This window comes from Rhipicephalus microplus, chromosome 5 (genome assembly GCF_043290135.1).
Source record: "Rhipicephalus microplus isolate Deutch F79 chromosome 5, USDA_Rmic, whole genome shotgun sequence".
NCBI classification, from domain to species: Eukaryota; Metazoa; Arthropoda; class Arachnida; order Ixodida; family Ixodidae; genus Rhipicephalus; species Rhipicephalus microplus.
Genome location: NC_134704.1, coordinates 162,874,587 through 162,892,820, shown reverse-complemented (window position 1 = coordinate 162,892,820; position 18,234 = coordinate 162,874,587). Strand labels below are relative to the sequence as shown.

General features: G+C 45.6%; 6 non-coding genes across 6 annotated transcripts; all 6 read left to right on the top strand.

The window, feature by feature from the left end:
- The first annotated feature begins 849 nt into the window (after positions 1-849).
- On the top strand, positions 850-921 carry TRNAW-CCA (transfer RNA tryptophan (anticodon CCA)). The gene has a single exon. It is a non-coding gene; the product is annotated as a tRNA-Trp (tRNA).
- Positions 922-5,104: 4,183 nt separating this feature from the next.
- Positions 5,105-5,176, top strand: TRNAW-CCA (transfer RNA tryptophan (anticodon CCA)). Its single transcript has one exon. It is a non-coding gene; the product is annotated as a tRNA-Trp (tRNA).
- Positions 5,177-9,144: 3,968 nt separating this feature from the next.
- On the top strand, positions 9,145-9,216 carry TRNAW-CCA (transfer RNA tryptophan (anticodon CCA)). The gene has a single exon. It is a non-coding gene; the product is annotated as a tRNA-Trp (tRNA).
- A 2,701-nt stretch (positions 9,217-11,917) lies between these two features.
- Positions 11,918-11,989, top strand: TRNAW-CCA (transfer RNA tryptophan (anticodon CCA)). The gene has a single exon. It is a non-coding gene; the product is annotated as a tRNA-Trp (tRNA).
- Positions 11,990-12,338: 349 nt separating this feature from the next.
- On the top strand, positions 12,339-12,410 carry TRNAW-CCA (transfer RNA tryptophan (anticodon CCA)). The gene has a single exon. It is a non-coding gene; the product is annotated as a tRNA-Trp (tRNA).
- Positions 12,411-15,111: 2,701 nt separating this feature from the next.
- Positions 15,112-15,183, top strand: TRNAW-CCA (transfer RNA tryptophan (anticodon CCA)). Its single transcript has one exon. It is a non-coding gene; the product is annotated as a tRNA-Trp (tRNA).
- The last annotated feature ends 3,051 nt before the right edge of the window (positions 15,184-18,234 follow it).

Here is an 18,234-nt window from a genome sequence, read left to right as displayed (position 1 = left end):
TCGGTGGCGAACTGGTAGCGCGTCCGACTCCAGATCAGAAAATTGCGTGTTCGAACCGCGTGCGGGTCAAATTCTCTTTTTTACTTTTTTCATCTATCTGTCTGTCTACTATTTTGTCTGTCTACAATGACTTGTCTCTTTACCTGTGCTTCACCGACAGAAGGCCAAGCAAAACATGCTACCACGTGTGTGCGAACGGCTACCCTAAGCGGGCTCTGAGGCGCAACGGTAGCGCGTCAGACTCCAGATCAGAAGGTGTCGTGTTCGAATCACGTCGGGGTCAAGTTCTCTTTTTACTATTTTCATCTCTCTTTCTATCTATGTATTTGTCTGTCTACAATGGCTTGCCTCTTTACCTGTGTTTCATCGACAGAAGGCCGAGCAAAACATGCTACCGCGTGTGTGCGAACGGCTACCCTAAGCGGACTCGGTTGCGCAACTTTAGCGCGTCATAATCCAGATCAGAAGGTTGCGTGTTCGAACAATGTGCGGGTCAAATTCTCTTTTTTGTTATATTTATCTGTCTATCTACTTATTTGTCATTCTACAATCACTTGTCTCTTTACCTGGGCTTCATCGACTGAAGGCCGAGCAAAACATGCTACGGCGTGTGTGCGAAGGGAAACCCTATAAGCGGACTTGGTGGCGCAACGGTACCACGTCTGACTCCAGATCAGAAGGTTCTGTGTTCAAATCACGTTTGGGTCAAATGTTCTTTTTATTATTTTCATCAATCTGAATATCTACTTATTTGTCTGTCTACAATGACTTGTCTTTTTATTTGGGTTTCATCGACAGAAAGCCGAGCAAAACTTGCTACCACGTTTGTGCGAACGGCTACCCTAAGCGGACTCGGTGGCGGAACGGTAGCGCGTCTGACTCCAGATCAGAAGGTTGCGTTTTCGAATCACGTCTGGGTCAAATTCTCTTCTATATTATTTTGAACTATCTGTCTATCTACTTATTTGTCAGTCTACAATAACTTGTCTCTTTACCTGTGCTGCATCGACAGAAGGCCGAGCAAAACATGCTACACGTGTGTGCGAATGGCTACACTAAGTGGACTCGGTGGCGACATGGTAGCACGTCTGACTCCAGATTAGAAGGTCTTCTGGTCGAATCACGTCCGCGTCAAGTTCTCTTTTTTACTATTTTCATCTATCTGTCTATCTACTTATTTGTCTGTCTACAGTGACTCTTCTCTTTAGCTGTGCTTCATCGACAGAAGACCGAGCAAAACCTGCTACCGCGTGTGTGCGAACGGCTACACTAAGTGGACTTGATGGCGACACGGTAGCACGTCTGACTCCAGATCAGAAGGTTGCGTGTTCTAGTCACGTCCGGGTCAAATTCTCTTTTTTAATATTTTCATCTGTCTATCTACTTATTTGTCTGTCTACAATGACTTGTATCTATATCTGTGCTGCATCGACAGAAGGCCGAGCAAAACATGCTACCACGTGTGTGCGAACGGCTACACTAAGTGGACTCGGTGGCGACACGGTAGCACGCCTGACTCCAGATCAGAAAGTCTCGTGGTCGAATCACGTCCGCGTCAAGTTCTCTTTTTTACTATTTTCATCTATCTGTCTATCTACTTATTTGTCTGTCTACAGTGACTCTTCTCTTTAGCTGTGCTTCATCGACAGAAGGTCAGGCAGAACATGCTACCACGTGTGTGCAACGGCTACCCTAAGCAGACTCGGTGGCGAACTGCTAGCGCCTCCGTCTCCAGATCAGAAGGTTGCGTGTTCGAACCGGGTGCGGGTCAAATTCTCTTTTTTATTATTTTCATCTATCTGAATATCTACTTATTTGTCTGTCTACAATGACTTGTCTCTTTACCTGTGCCTCATCGATAGAAGGCCGAGCAAAACATGCTACGGCGTGTGTGCGAACGGCTACACTAAGTGGACTTGATGGCGAAAAGGTAGAACGTCTGACTCCAGATCAGAAAGTTGCGTGTTCTAATCACGTTCGGGTAAAATTTTCTTTTTAATGCTTTTATCTATCTGTCTATATACTTATCTGTTTGTCTACAATGACTTGTCTCTTTACCTTTGCTTCATCGATAGAAGGCCGATCAAAACATTCTACCACGTGTGTGCGAACGGCAACCCTAAGCGGACTCTGTGGCGAACCGGTAGCGCGTCTGACTCCAGATCAGAAAGTGGCGTGTTCGAATCACGTCCGGGTAAAATTCTCTTTTTTAATATTTTCATCTATCTGTCTACCTACTTATTTGTCTGTCTACAATGACTTGTCCCTTTACCTGTGCTTCATCGACACAATGCCGCGCAAAACATGATTCCGCGTGTCTGAAAACGGCTACACTAAGTGGACTCGGTGGCGACACGGTAGCACGTCTGACTCCATATCAGAAGGTTGCGTGTTCGAATCACGTCCGGGTCAAGTTCTCTTTTTTATTATTTTGATCTATCTGTCTATCTACTTACTTGTCTGTTTACAATGATTTGTCTCTTTACCTGTGCTTCATCGACAAAAGGCCGAGCAAAACATGCTACCGCGTGTATGCGAAGGGAAACCCTCTAAGCGGACTTGGTGGCGCATTGGTACCACGTCTGACTCCAGATCAGAAGGTTGTGTGTTCGAATCACGTTTGGGTCAAATTTTCTTTTTATTATTGTCATCAATCTGAATATCTACTTATTTGTCTGTCTACAATGACTTGTCTTTTTATTTGGGTTTAATCGACAGAAAGCCGAGCAAAACTTGCTACCACGTTTGTGCAAACGGCTACCCTAAGCGGACTCGGTGGCGGAACGGTAGCGCGTCTGACTCCAGAACAGAAGGTTGCGTGTTCGAATCACGTCTGGGTCAAATTCTCTTCTTTATTATTTTCAACTATCTGTCTATCTACTTATTTGTCGGTCTACAATAACTTGTCTCTTTACCTGTGCTTCATCGACACAAGGCCGAGCAAAACATGCTACCGCGTGTGTGCGAACGGCTACCTTAAGTGGAATCGGTGGCGAACTGGTAGCGCGTCCGACTCCAGATCAGAAGGTTGCGTGTTCTAGTCACGTCCGGGTCAAATTCTCTTTTTTAATATTTTCATCTGTCTATCTACCTATTTGTCTGTCTACAATGACTTGTCTCTATATCTGTGCTGCATCGACAGAAGGCCGAGCAAAACATGCTACCACGTGTGTGCGAACGGCTACACTAAGTGGACTCGGTGGCGACAGGGTAGCACGCCTGACTCCAGATCAGAAGGTCTCGTGGTCGAATCACGTCCACGTCAAGTTCTTTTTTTTACTATTTTCATCCATCTGTCTATCTACTTATTTGTCTGTCTACAGTGACTCTTATCTTTAGCTGTGCTTCATCGACAGAAGGTCAGGCAGAACATGCTACCACGTGTGTGCAACGGCTACCCTAAGCAGACTCGGTGGCGAACTGGTAGCGCCTCCGTCTCCATGTGGGAAGGTTGCGTGTTCGAACCGGGTGCGGGTCAAATTCTCTTTTTTATTATTTTCATCTATCTGTCTATCTACTCTTTTGTCTGTCTACAATGACTTGTCTCTTTACTTGTGCTTAACCGACAGAAGGCCAAGCAAAACATGCTACCACGAGTGTGCGAACGGCTACCGTAAGCAGACTCTGAGGCGCAACGGTAGCGCGTCAGACTTCAGATCAGAAGGTAGCGTGTTCGAATCACGTCTGGGTGAAATTCTTTCTTTTAATATTTTTAACTACCTGTCTATATACTTATTTGTCTGTCTACAATGACTTGTCTCTTTACCTTTGCTTCATCGACAGAAGGCAGAGCAAAACATGCTACCGTGTGTGTGCGAACGGCTACCCTAAACGGACTCGGTGGCGCAACTTTAGCACGTCCGACTCCAGATCAGAAGGTTGCGTGTTCTAATCACGTCCGGGTAAAAGTTTTTTTATTATTTTTATCTATCTGTCTATATACTTATCTGTCTGTCTACATTGACTTGTCTCTTTACCTTTGCTTCATCGATAGAAGGCCGACCAAAACATTCTACCACGTGTGTTCGAACGGCTACCCTAAGCAGACTCTGTGGCGAACCGGTAGCGCGTCTGATTCCAGATCAAAAAGTTGCGTGTTCGAATGACGTCCGGGTCAAATTCTCTTTTTTTATTATTTTCATCTGTCTATCTACTTATTTGTCTGCCTACAATGACTTGTCTCTTTACCTGTGCTTCATTGACAGAAGGCCGAGCAAAACATGCTACCGCGTGTGTGCGAACGGCTACCCTAAGCAGACTCTGTGGCGAACCGGTAGCGCGTCTGATTCCAGATCAGGAAGTTGCGTGTTCGAATGACGTCCGGGTCAAACTCTCTTTTTTATTATTTTCATCTGTCTATCTACTTATTTGTCTGTCTACAATGACTTGTCTCTTTACCTGTGCTTCATTGACAGAAGTCCGAACAAAACATGCTACCGCGTGTGTGCGAACGCCTACACTAAGTGGACTCGGTGGCGATACGGTAGCACGTCTGACCCAGATCACATGGTTGCGTGTTCGAATCACGTCTGGACCAAATTCTCTTTTTTACTATTTGCAACTATCTGTCTATCTACTTATTTGTCTGTCTACAATGGCTTGCCTCTTTACCTGTGTTTCATCGACAGAAGGCCGAGCAAAACATGCTACCGCGTGTGTGCGAACGGCTACCCTAAGCGGACTCGGTTGCGCAACTTTAGCGCGTCATAATCCAGATCAGAAGGTTGCGTGTTCGAACAATGTGCGGGTCAAATTCTCTTTTTTGTTATATTTATCTGTCTATCTACTTATTTGTCATTCTACAATCACTTGTCTCTTTACCTGGGCTTCATCGACTGAAGGCCGAGCAAAACATGCTACGGCGTGTGTGCGAAGGGAAACCCTATAAGCGGACTTGGTGGCGCAACGGTACCACGTCTGACTCCAGATCAGAAGGTTCTGTGTTCAAATCACGTTTGGGTCAAATGTTCTTTTTATTATTTTCATCAATCTGAATATCTACTTATTTGTCTGTCTACAATGACTTGTCTTTTTATTTGGGTTTCATCGACAGGAAGCCGAGCAAAACTTGCTACCACGTTTGTGCGAACGGCTACCCTAAGCGGACTCGGTGGCGGAACGGTAGCGCGTCTGACTCCAGATCAGAAGGTTGCGTTTTCGAATCACGTCTGGGTCAAATTCTCTTCTATATTATTTTGAACTATCTGTCTATCTACTTATTTGTCAGTCTACAATAACTTGTCTCTTTACCTGTGCTGCATCGACAGAAGGCCGAGCAAAACATGCTACACGTGTGTGCGAATGGCTACACTAAGTGGACTCGGTGGCGACATGGTAGCACGTCTGACTCCAGATTAGAAGGTCTTCTGGTCGAATCACGTCCGCGTCAAGTTCTCTTTTTTACTATTTTCATCTATCTGTCTATCTACTTATTTGTCTGTCTACAGTGACTCTTCTCTTTAGCTGTGCTTCATCGACAGAAGACCGAGCAAAACCTGCTACCGCGTGTGTGCGAACGGCTACACTAAGTGGACTTGATGGCGACACGGTAGCACGTCTGACTCCAGATCAGAAGGTTGCGTGTTCTAGTCACGTCCGGGTCAAATTCTCTTTTTTAATATTTTCATCTGTCTATCTACTTATTTGTCTGTCTACAATGACTTGTCTCTATATCTGTGCTGCATCGACAGAAGGCCGAGCAAAACATGCTACCACGTGTGTGCGAACGGCTACACTAAGTGGACTCGGTGGCGACACGGTAGCACGCCTGACTCCAGATCAGAAAGTCTCGTGGTCGAATCACGTCCGCGTCAAGTTCTCTTTTTTACTATTTTCATCTATCTGTCTATCTACTTATTTGTCTGTCTACAGTGACTCTTCTCTTTAGCTGTGCTTCATCGACAGAAGGTCAGGCAGAACATGCTACCACGTGTGTGCAACGGCTACCCTAAGCAGACTCGGTGGCGAACTGCTAGCGCCTCCGTCTCCAGATCAGAAGGTTGCGTGTTCGAACCGGGTGCGGGTCAAATTCTCTTTTTTATTATTTTCATCTATCTGAATATCTACTTATTTGTCTGTCTACAATGACTTGTCTCTTTACCTGTGCCTCATCGATAGAAGGCCGAGCAAAACATGCTACGGCGTGTGTGCGAACGGCTACACTAAGTGGACTTGATGGCGAAAAGGTAGAACGTCTGACTCCAGATCAGAAAGTTGCGTGTTCTAATCACGTTCGGGTAAAATTTTCTTTTTAATGCTTTTATCTATCTGTCTATATACTTATCTGTTTGTCTACAATGACTTGTCTCTTTACCTTTGCTTCATCGATAGAAGGCCGATCAAAACATTCTACCACGTGTGTGCGAACGGCAACCCTAAGCGGACTCTGTGGCGAACCGGTAGCGCGTCTGACTCCATATCAGAAGGTTGCGTGTTCGAATCACGTCCGGGTCAAGTTCTCTTTTTTATTATTTTGATCTATCTGTCTATCTACTTACTTGTCTGTTTACAATGATTTGTCTCTTTACCTGTGCTTCATCGACAAAAGGCCGAGCAAAACATGCTACCGCGTGTATGCGAAGGGAAACCCTCTAAGCGGACTTGGTGGCGCATTGGCACCACGTCTGACTCCAGATCAGAAGGTTGTGTGTTCGAATCACGTTTGGGTCAAATTTTCTTTTTATTATTGTCATCAATCTGAATATCTACTTATTTGTCTGTCTACAATGACTTGTCTTTTTATTTGGGTTTAATCGACAGAAAGCCGAGCAAAACTTGCTACCACGTTTGTGCAAACGGCTACCCTAAGCGGACTCGGTGGCGGAACGGTAGCGCGTCTGACTCCAGAACAGAAGGTTGCGTGTTCGAATCACGTCTGGGTCAAATTCTCTTCTTTATTATTTTCAACTATCTGTCTATCTACTTATTTGTCGGTCTACAATAACTTGTCTCTTTACCTGTGCTTCATCGACACAAGGCCGAGCAAAACATGCTACCGCGTGTGTGCGAACGGCTACCTTAAGTGGAATCGGTGGCGAACTGGTAGCGCGTCCGACTCCAGATCAGAAGGTTGCGTGTTCTAGTCACGTCCGGGTCAAATTCTCTTTTTTAATATTTTCATCTGTCTATCTACCTATTTGTCTGTCTACAATGACTTGTCTCTATATCTGTGCTGCATCGACAGAAGGCCGAGCAAAACATGCTACCACGTGTGTGCGAACGGCTACACTAAGTGGACTCGGTGGCGACAGGGTAGCACGCCTGACTCCAGATCAGAAGGTCTCGTGGTCGAATCACGTCCACGTCAAGTTCTTTTTTTTACTATTTTCATCCATCTGTCTATCTACTTATTTGTCTGTCTACAGTGACTCTTCTCTTTAGCTGTGCTTCATCGACAGAAGGTCAGGCAGAACATGCTACCACGTGTGTGCAACGGCTACCCTAAGCAGACTCGGTGGCGAACTGGTAGCGCCTCCGTCTCCATGTGGGAAGGTTGCGTGTTCGAACCGGGTGCGGGTCAAATTCTCTTTTTTATTATTTTCATCTATCTGTCTATCTACTCTTTTGTCTGTCTACAATGACTTGTCTCTTTACTTGTGCTTCACCGACAGAAGGCCAAGCAAAACATGCTACCACGAGTGTGCGAACGGCTACCGTAAGCAGACTCTGAGGCGCAACGGTAGCGCGTCAGACTTCAGATCAGAAGGTAGCGTGTTCGAATCACGTCTGGGTGAAATTCTTTCTTTTAATATTTTTAACTACCTGTCTATATACTTATTTGTCTGTCTACAATGACTTGTCTCTTTACCTTTGCTTCATCGACAGAAGGCAGAGCAAAACATGCTACCGTGTGTGTGCGAACGGCTACCCTAAACGGACTCGGTGGCGCAACTTTAGCACGTCCGACTCCAGATCAGAAGGTTGCGTGTTCTAATCACGTCCGGGTAAAAGTTTTTTTATTATTTTTATCTATCTGTCTATATACTTATCTGTCTGTCTACATTGACTTGTCTCTTTACCTTTGCTTCATCGATAGAAGGCCGACCAAAACATTCTACCACGTGTGTTCGAACGGCTACCCTAAGCAGACTCTGTGGCGAACCGGTAGCGCGTCTGATTCCAGATCAAAAAGTTGCGTGTTCGAATGACGTCGGGGTCAAATTCTCTTTTTTATTATTTTCATCTGTCTATCTACTTATTTGTCTGCCTACAATGACTTGTCTCTTTACCTGTGCTTCATTGACAGAAGGCCGAGCAAAACATGCTACCGCGTGTGTGCGAACGGCTACCCTAAGCAGACTCTGTGGCGAACCGGTAGCGCGTCTGATTCCAGATCAGGAAGTTGCGTGTTCGAATGACGTCCGGGTCAAACTCTCTTTTTTATTATTTTCATCTGTCTATCTACTTATTTGTCTGTCTACAATGACTTGTCTCTTTACCTGTGCTTCATTGACAGAAGTCCGAACAAAACATGCTACCGCGTGTGTGCGAACGCCTACACTAAGTGGACTCGGTGGCGATACGGTAGCACGTCTGACCCAGATCACATGGTTGCGTGTTCGAATCACGTCTGGACCAAATTCTCTTTTTTACTATTTGCAACTATCTGTCTATCTACTTATTTGTCTGTCTACAATGGCTTGCCTCTTTACCTGTGTTTCATCGACAGAAGGCCGAGCAAAACATGCTACCGCGTGTGTGCGAACGGCTACCCTAAGCGGACTCGGTTGCGCAACTTTAGCGCGTCATAATCCAGATCAGAAGGTTGCGTGTTCGAACAATGTGCGGGTCAAATTCTCTTTTTTGTTATATTTATCTGTCTATCTACTTATTTGTCATTCTACAATCACTTGTCTCTTTACCTGTGCTTCATCGACTGAAGGCCGAGCAAAACATGCTACGGCGTGTGTGCGAAGGGAAACTTTATAAGCGGACTTGGTGGCGCAACGGTACCACGTCTGACTCCAGATCAGAAGGTTCTGTGTTCAAATCACGTTTGGGTCAAATTTTCTTTTTAATATTTTCATCAATCTGAATATCTACTTATTTGTCTGTCTACAATGACTTGTCTTTTTATTTGGGTTTCATCGACAGAAAGCCGAGCAAAACTTGCTACCACGTTTGTGCGAACGGCTACCCTAAGCGGACTCGGTGGCGGAACGGTAGCGCGTCTGACTCCAGATCAGAAGGTTGCGTGTTCGAATCACGTCTGGGTCAAATTCTCTTCTTTATTATTTTGAACTATCTGTCTATCTACTTATTTGTCAGTCTACTATAACTTGTCTCTTTACCTGTGCTGCATCGACAGAAGGCCGAGCAAAACATGCTACACGTGTGTGCGAATGGCTACCCTAAGCGGAGTCGGTGGCACAACTTTAGCGCGTCATACTCCAGATCAGAAGGTTGTGTGTTCGAGCCATGTGCGGGTCAAATTCTCTTTTTTGTTATTTTTATCTGTCTATATACCCATTTGTCATTCTACATTGAATGGTCTCTTTACCTGTGCTTCATCGACAGAAGGCCGAGCAAAACATGCTACCGCGTGTGTGCGAAGGGCTACCCTATAGGCGGACTCGGTTGTGCAACGGTAGGACGTCTGACTCCAGATGAGAAGGATGCGTGTTCGAATCACGTCTGGGTCAAATTCTCTTTTTTTCTTATTTTTATCTGTCTATCTACTTATTTGTCATTCTACAATGACTTGTCTCTCTACCTGTGCTTCATCGAGAGAAGGCCGAGCAAAACATGCTACCGCGTGTGTGCGAACGGCTACCCTAAGTGGACTTGATGGCGACACGGTAGCACGTCTGACTCCAGATCAGAAGGTTGCGTGTTCTAATCACGTCCGGGTCAAATTTTCTTTTTAATATTTTTATATATCTGTCTATCTACTTATTTGTCTGTCTACAATGACTTGTCTTTTTACCTGTGCTTCATCGACAGAAGGCCGAGCAAAACATGCTACCGCGCGTGTGCAAACGGCTACCCTAAGTGGACTTGATGGCCACACGGCAGCACGTCTGACTCCAGATCAGAAGGTTGCGTGTTCGAATCACGTCCGGGTCAAATTCTCTTTTTATATTATTTTCATCTATCTGTCTATCTACTTATTTGTCTGTCTACAATGACTTGTCTCTTCACCTGTGCTTCATCGATAGAAGGCCGAGCAAAACATGCTACCACGTGTGTGCGAATAGGCCACCCTAAACGGGCGTGGTGGCGACATGGTAGCACGTCAGACTCCAGATCAGAAGTTCGCGTGTTCGAATCACGTCCATGTTAAGTTCTTTTTTATTATTTTCATCTATCTGTCTATCTACTTATTTGTCATTCTACAATGACTTGTCTCTTTGCATGTGCTTCATCGACAGAAGGCCGAGCAAAACATGCTACCGCGTGTGTGCGAAGGGCTACTCTATAGGCGGACTCGGTTGTGCAACGGTACCACGTCTGACTGCAGATGAGAAGGATGCGTGTTCAAATCACGTCTGAATCAAATTCTCTTTTTTCTTATTTTTATCTGTCTATCTACTTATTTGTCATTCTACAATGACTTGTCTTTTTACCTGTGTTTCATCGACAGAAGGCCGAGAAAAACATGCTACCACGTGTGTGCGAACGGCTACCCTAAGTGGACTTGATGGCGACACGGTAGCACGTCTGACTCCAGATCAGAAGGTTGCGTGTTCGAATCACGTCCGGGTCAAATTCTCTTTTTTTATTGTTTTCATCTATCTGAGTATCTACGTGTTTGTCTATCTACAGTGACTCTTCTCTTTAGCTGTGCTTCATCGACAGAAGGCCAGTCAAAACACGCTACCACGTGTGTGCAACGGCTACCCTAAGCGGACTCGGTGGCGAACTGGTAGCGCGTCCGACTCCAGATCAGAAAATTGCGTGTTCGAACCGCGTGCGGGTCAAATTCTCTTTTTTACTTTTTTCATCTATCTGTCTGTCTACTATTTTGTCTGTCTACAATGACTTGTCTCTTTACCTGTGCTTCACCGACAGAAGGCCAAGCAAAACATGCTACCACGTGTGTGCGAACGGCTACCCTAAGCGGGCTCTGAGGCGCAACGGTAGCGCGTCAGACTCCAGATCAGAAGGTGTCGTGTTCGAATCACGTCGGGGTCAAGTTCTCTTTTTACTATTTTCATCTCTCTTTCTATCTATGTATTTGTCTGTCTACAGTGACTCTTCTCTTTAGCTGTGCTTCATCGACAGAAGGCCAGTGAAAACATGCTACCACGTGTGTGCAACGGCTATCCTAAGCGGGCTCTGAGGCGCAACGGTAGTGCGTCAGACTCCAGATCAGAAGGTAGCGTGTTCGAATCACGTCTGAATGAAATTCTTTCTTTTATTATTTTCAACTATCTGTCTATCTACTTATTTGTCTGTCTACAATGACTTGTCTCTTTACCTGTGCTTCATCGACAGAAGGCCGAGCAAAACATGCTACCGCGTGTGTGTTAACGGCTACCCTAAGCGGACTCGGTGGCGCAACTTTAGCACGTCTGACTCCAGATCAGAAGGTTGCGTGTTCTAATCACGTATGGGTCAAATTTTCTTTTTAGTATTTTTTATCTATCTGTCTATCTACTTATTTGTCTGTCTACAATGACTTGTCTCTTTACCTTTGCTTCATCAATAAAAGGCCGACCAAAACATTCTACAACGTGTGTGCGAACGGCAACCCTAAGCGGACTCTGTGGCGAACCGGTAGCGCGTCTGACACCAGATCAGAAAGTTGCGTGTTCGAATCACGTCCGGGTGAAGTTCTCTGTTTTATTATTTTCATCTATCTGTCTATCTACTTATTTGTCTGTCTACAATGACTTGTCTCTTTACTTGTGCTTCATCGACAGAAGGCCGAGCAAAGCATGCTACCGCATGTGTTCGAAGAGCAACCCTATGAGCGGACTTGGTGGCGCAACGGTACCACGTCTGACTCCAGATCAGAAGGTTGTGTGTTCGAATCACGTCCGGGTCAAATTCTCTTTTTATTATTTTCATCTGTCTATCTACTTATTTGTCTGTCTACAATAACTTCTCTCTTTACCTGTGCTTCATCGACAGAAGGCCGAGCAAAACATGCTACCGCGTGTGTGCGAACGGCTACACTAAGTGGACTCGGTGGCGACACGGTAGCACGCCTGACTCCAAATCAGAAGGTCTCGTGTTCGTATCCTTTCCGGGTCAAGTTCTCTTTTTACTATTTTCATCTCCCTTTCTATCTACTTATTTGTCTGTCCACAGTGACTCTTCTCTTTAGCTGTGCTTCATCGACAGAAGGCCGGTCAAAACGTGCTACCACGTGTGTGCAACGGCTACCCTAAGCGGACTCGGTGGCGGAACGGTAGCGCGTCTGACTCCAGATCAGAAGGTTGCGTGTTCGAATCACGTCTGGGTCAAATTCTCTTCTTTATTATTTTGAACTATCTGTCTATCTACTTATTTGTCAGTCTACTATAACTTGTCTCTTTACCTGTGCTGCATCGACAGAAGGCCGAGCAAAACATGCTACACGTGTGTGCGAATGGCTACCCTAAGCGGAGTCGGTGGCACAACTTTAGCGCGTCATACTCCAGATCAGAAGGTTGTGTGTTCGAGCCATGTGCGGGTCAAATTCTCTTTTTTGTTATTTTTATCTGTCTATATACCCATTTGTCATTCTACATTGAATGGTCTCTTTACCTGTGCTTCATCGACAGAAGGCCGAGCAAAACATGCTACCGCGTGTGTGCGAAGGGCTACCCTATAGGCGGACTCGGTTGTGCAACGGTAGGACGTCTGACTCCAGATGAGAAGGATGCGTGTTCGAATCACGTCTGGGTCAAATTCTCTTTTTTTCTTATTTTTATCTGTCTATCTACTTATTTGTCATTCTACAATGACTTGTCTCTCTACCTGTGCTTCATCGAGAGAAGGCCGAGCAAAACATGCTACCGCGTGTGTGCGAACGGCTACCCTAAGTGGACTTGATGGCGACACGGTAGCACGTCTGACTCCAGATCAGAAGGTTGCGTGTTCTAATCACGTCCGGGTCAAATTTTCTTTTTAATATTTTTATATATCTGTCTATCTACTTATTTGTCTGTCTACAATGACTTGTCTTTTTACCTGTGCTTCATCGACAGAAGGCCGAGCAAAACATGCTACCGCGCGTGTGCAAACGGCTACCCTAAGTGGACTTGATGGCCACACGGCAGCACGTCTGACTCCAGATCAGAAGGTTGCGTGTTCGAATCACGTCCGGGTCAAATTCTCTTTTTATATTATTTTCATCTATCTGTCTATCTACTTATTTGTCTGTCTACAATGACTTGTCTCTTCACCTGTGCTTCATCGATAGAAGGCCGAGCAAAACATGCTACCACGTGTGTGCGAATAGGCCACCCTAAACGGGCGTGGTGGCGACATGGTAGCACGTCAGACTCCAGATCAGAAGTTCGCGTGTTCGAATCACGTCCATGTTAAGTTCTTTTTTATTATTTTCATCTATCTGTCTATCTACTTATTTGTCATTCTACAATGACTTGTCTCTTTGCATGTGCTTCATCGACAGAAGGCCGAGCAAAACATGCTACCGCGTGTGTGCGAAGGGCTACTCTATAGGCGGACTCGGTTGTGCAACGGTACCACGTCTGACTGCAGATGAGAAGGATGCGTGTTCAAATCACGTCTGAATCAAATTCTCTTTTTTCTTATTTTTATCTGTCTATCTACTTATTTGTCATTCTACAATGACTTGTCTTTTTACCTGTGTTTCATCGACAGAAGGCCGAGAAAAACATGCTACCACGTGTGTGCGAACGGCTACCCTAAGTGGACTTGATGGCGACACGGTAGCACGTCTGACTCCAGATCAGAAGGTTGCGTGTTCGAATCACGTCCGGGTCAAATTCTCTTTTTTTATTGTTTTCATCTATCTGAGTATCTACGTGTTTGTCTATCTACAGTGACTCTTCTCTTTAGCTGTGCTTCATCGACAGAAGGCCAGTCAAAACACGCTACCACGTGTGTGCAACGGCTACCCTAAGCGGACTCGGTGGCGAACTGGTAGCGCGTCCGACTCCAGATCAGAAAATTGCGTGTTCGAACCGCGTGCGGGTCAAATTCTCTTTTTTACTTTTTTCATCTATCTGTCTGTCTACTATTTTGTCTGTCTACAATGACTTGTCTCTTTACCTGTGCTTCACCGACAGAAGGCCAAGCAAAACATGCTACCACGTGTGTGCGAACGGCTACCCTAAGCGGGCTCTGAGGCGCAACGGTAGCGCGTCAGACTCCAGATCAGAAGGTGTCGTGTTCGAATCACGTCGGGGTCAAGTTCTCTTTTTACTATTTTCATCTCTCTTTCTATCTATGTATTTGTCTGTCTACAGTGACTCTTCTCTTTAGCTGTGCTTCATCGACAGAAGGCCAGTGAAAACATGCTACCACGTGTGTGCAACGGCTATCCTAAGCGGGCTCTGAGGCGCAACGGTAGTGCGTCAGACTCCAGATCAGAAGGTAGCGTGTTCGAATCACGTCTGAATGAAATTCTTTCTTTTATTATTTTCAACTATCTGTCTATCTACTTATTTGTCTGTCTACAATGACTTGTCTCTTTACCTGTGCTTCATCGACAGAAGGCCGAGCAAAACATGCTACCGCGTGTGTGTTAACGGCTACCCTAAGCGGACTCGGTGGCGCAACTTTAGCACGTCTGACTCCAGATCAGAAGGTTGCGTGTTCTAATCACGTATGGGTCAAATTTTCTTTTTAGTTTTTTTTATCTATCTGTCTATCTACTTATTTGTCTGTCTACAATGACTTGTCTCTTTACCTTTGCTTCATCAATAAAAGGCCGACCAAAACATTCTACAACGTGTGTGCGAACGGCAACCCTAAGCGGACTCTGTGGCGAACCGGTAGCGCGTCTGACACCAGATCAGAAAGTTGCGTGTTCGAATCACGTCCGGGTGAAGTTCTCTGTTTTATTATTTTCATCTATCTGTCTATCTACTTATTTGTCTGTCTACAATGACTTGTCTCTTTACTTGTGCTTCATCGACAGAAGGCCGAGCAAAGCATGCTACCGCATGTGTTCGAAGAGCAACCCTATGAGCGGACTTGGTGGCGCAACGGTACCACGTCTGACTCCAGATCAGAAGGTTGTGTGTTCGAATCACGTCCGGGTCAAATTCTCTTTTTATTATTTTCATCTGTCTATCTACTTATTTGTCTGTCTACAATAACTTCTCTCTTTACCTGTGCTTCATCGACAGAAGGCCGAGCAAAACATGCTACCGCGTGTGTGCGAACGGCTACACTAAGTGGACTCGGTGGCGACACGGTAGCACGTCTGACTCCAAATCAGAAGGTCTCGTGTTCGTATCCTTTCCGGGTCAAGTTCTCTTTTTACTATTTTCATCTCCCTTTCTATCTACTTATTTGTCTGTCCACAGTGACTCTTCTCTTTAGCTGTGCTTCATCGACAGAAGGCCGGTCAAAACGTGCTACCACGTGTGTGCAACGGCTACCCTAAGCGGACTCGGTGGCGAACTGGTAGCGCGTCCGACTCCAGATCAGAAGGTTGCGTGTTCGAACCGCGTGTGGGTCAAATTCTCTTTCTTATTATTTTCATCTATCTGTCTATCTACTCTTTTGTCTGTCTACAATGACTTGTCTCTTTACCTGTGCTTCACCGACAGAAGGCCAAGCAAAACATGCTACCGCGTGTGTGTGAACGGCTACCCTGAGCGGACTCGGTGGCGCAACTTTAGCACGTCTGGCTCCAGATCAGAAGGTTGCGTGTTCTAATCACGTCCGGGGCAATATTTATTTTTAATACTTTTATCTATCTGTCTATCTACTTATTTGTCTGTCTACAATGACTTGTCTCTTTACCTGTGCTTCATCGACAGAAGGCCGAGCAAAACACGCTACCACGTGTCTGCGAACGGCTACCCTAAGTGGACTTGATGGCCACACGGCAGCACGTCTGACTCCAGATCAGAAGGTTGCGTGTTCGAATCACGTCCGGGTCAAATGCTCTTTTTAGAGCATTTTCATCTATCTGTCTATCTACCTACTTGTCTGTCTACAATGACTTGTCTCTTCACCTGTGCTTCATCGATAGAAGGCCGAGCAAAACATGCTACCACGTGTGTGCGAACGGCCACCCTAAACGGACGTGGTGGCGACACGATAGCACGTCTGACTCCAGATCAGAAGGTTGCGAGTTTGAATCACGTCCGGGTCAAATTCTCTTTTTTTATTATTTTCATCTATCTGTCTACTTATTTGTCTGTCTACAATGACTTGTCTCTTTACCTGTGCTTCATCGACAGAAGGCCGAGCAAAACATGCTACCACGTGTGTGCGAACGCCTACATTAAGTGGACTCGGTGGCGATACGGTAGCACGTCTGACTCCAGATCACCTGGTTGCGTGTTCGAATCACGTCTGGGTCAAATTCTCTTTTTTGTTATTTTTATCTGTCTATCTACTTATTTGTCATTCTACAATGACTTGTCTCTTTATCTGTGCTGCATCGACAGAAAGCCGAGCAAAACATGCTACCACGTGTGTGCGAACGGCTACACTAAGTGGAATCGGTGGCGACACGGTAGCACGTCTGACTCCAAATCGGAAGGTCTCGTGTTCGAATCACGTCCGGGTCAAGTTCTCTTTTTACTATTTTCATCTCCCTTTTTATCTACTTATTTGTCTGTCTACAGTGACTCTTCTCTTTAGCTGTGCTTCATCGACAGAAGGCCGGTCAAAACATGCTACCACGTGTGTGCAACGGCTACCCTACGCGGACTCGGTGGCGAACTGGTAGCGCGTCCGACTCCAGATCAGAAGGTTGCGTGTTCGAACCGCGTGCGGGTCAAATTCTCTTTTTTATTATTTTCATCTATCTGTCTATCTACTCTTTTGACTGTCTACAATGACTTGTCTCTTTACCTGTGCTTCACCGACAGAAGGCCAAGCAAAACATGCTACCACGTGTCTGCGAACGGCTACCCTAAGATGGCTCTGAGGCACAACGGTAGCGCGTCAGACTCCAGATCAGAAGGTAGCGTGTTCGAATCACGTCTGGGTGAAATTCTTTCTTTTATTATTTTCAACTATCTGTCTATCTACTTATTTGTCTGTCTACAATGACTTGTCTCTTTACCTGTGCTTCATCGACAGAAGGCCGAACAAAACATGCTACCGCGTGTGTGCGAACGGCCACCCTAAACGGACGTGGTGGCGACACGGTAGCACGTCTGACTCCAGATCGGAAGGTTGCGAGTTTGAATCACGTCCGGGTCAAATTCTCTTTTTTTATTATTTTCATCTATCTGTCTATCTACTTATTTGTCTGTCTACAATGACTTGTCTCTTCACCTGTGCTTCATCGATAGAAGGCCGAGCAAAACATGCTACCACGTGTGTGCGAACGGCCACCCTAAGTGGACTCGGTGGCGACACGGTAGCACGTCTGACTCCAAATCAGAAGGTCTCGTGTTCGTATCCTTTCCGGGTCAAGTTCTCTTTTTACTATTTTCATCTCCCTTTCTATCTACTTATTTGTCTGTCCACAGTGACTCTTCTCTTTAGCTGTGCTTCATCGACAGAAGGCCGGTCAAAACGTGCTACCACGTGTGTGCAACGGCTACCCTAAGCGGACTCGGTGGCGAACTGGTAGCGCGTCCGACTCCAGATCAGAAGGTTGCGTGTTCGAACCGCGTGTGGGTCAAATTCTCTTTCTTATTATTTTCATCTATCTGTCTATCTACTCTTTTGTCTGTCTACAATGACTTGTCTCTTTACCTGTGCTTCACCGACAGAAGGCCAAGCAAAACATGCTACCACGTGTCTGCGAACGGCTACCCTAAGATGGCTCTGAGGCGCAACGGTAGCGCGTCAGACTCCAGATCAGAAGGTAGCGTGTTCGAATCACGTCTGGGTGAAATTCTTTCTTTTATTATTTTCAACTATCTGTCTATCTACTTATTTGTCTGTCTACAATGACTTGTCTCTTTACCTGTGCTTCATTGACAGAAGGCCGAGCAAAACATGCTACCGCGTGTGTGTGAACGGCTACCCTGAGCGGACTCGGTGGCGCAACTTTAGCACGTCTGGCTCCAGATCAGAAGGTTGCGTGTTCTAATCACGTCCGGGGCAATATTTATTTTTAATATTTTTATCTATCTGTCTATCTACTTATTTGTCTGTCTACAATGACTTGTCTCTTTA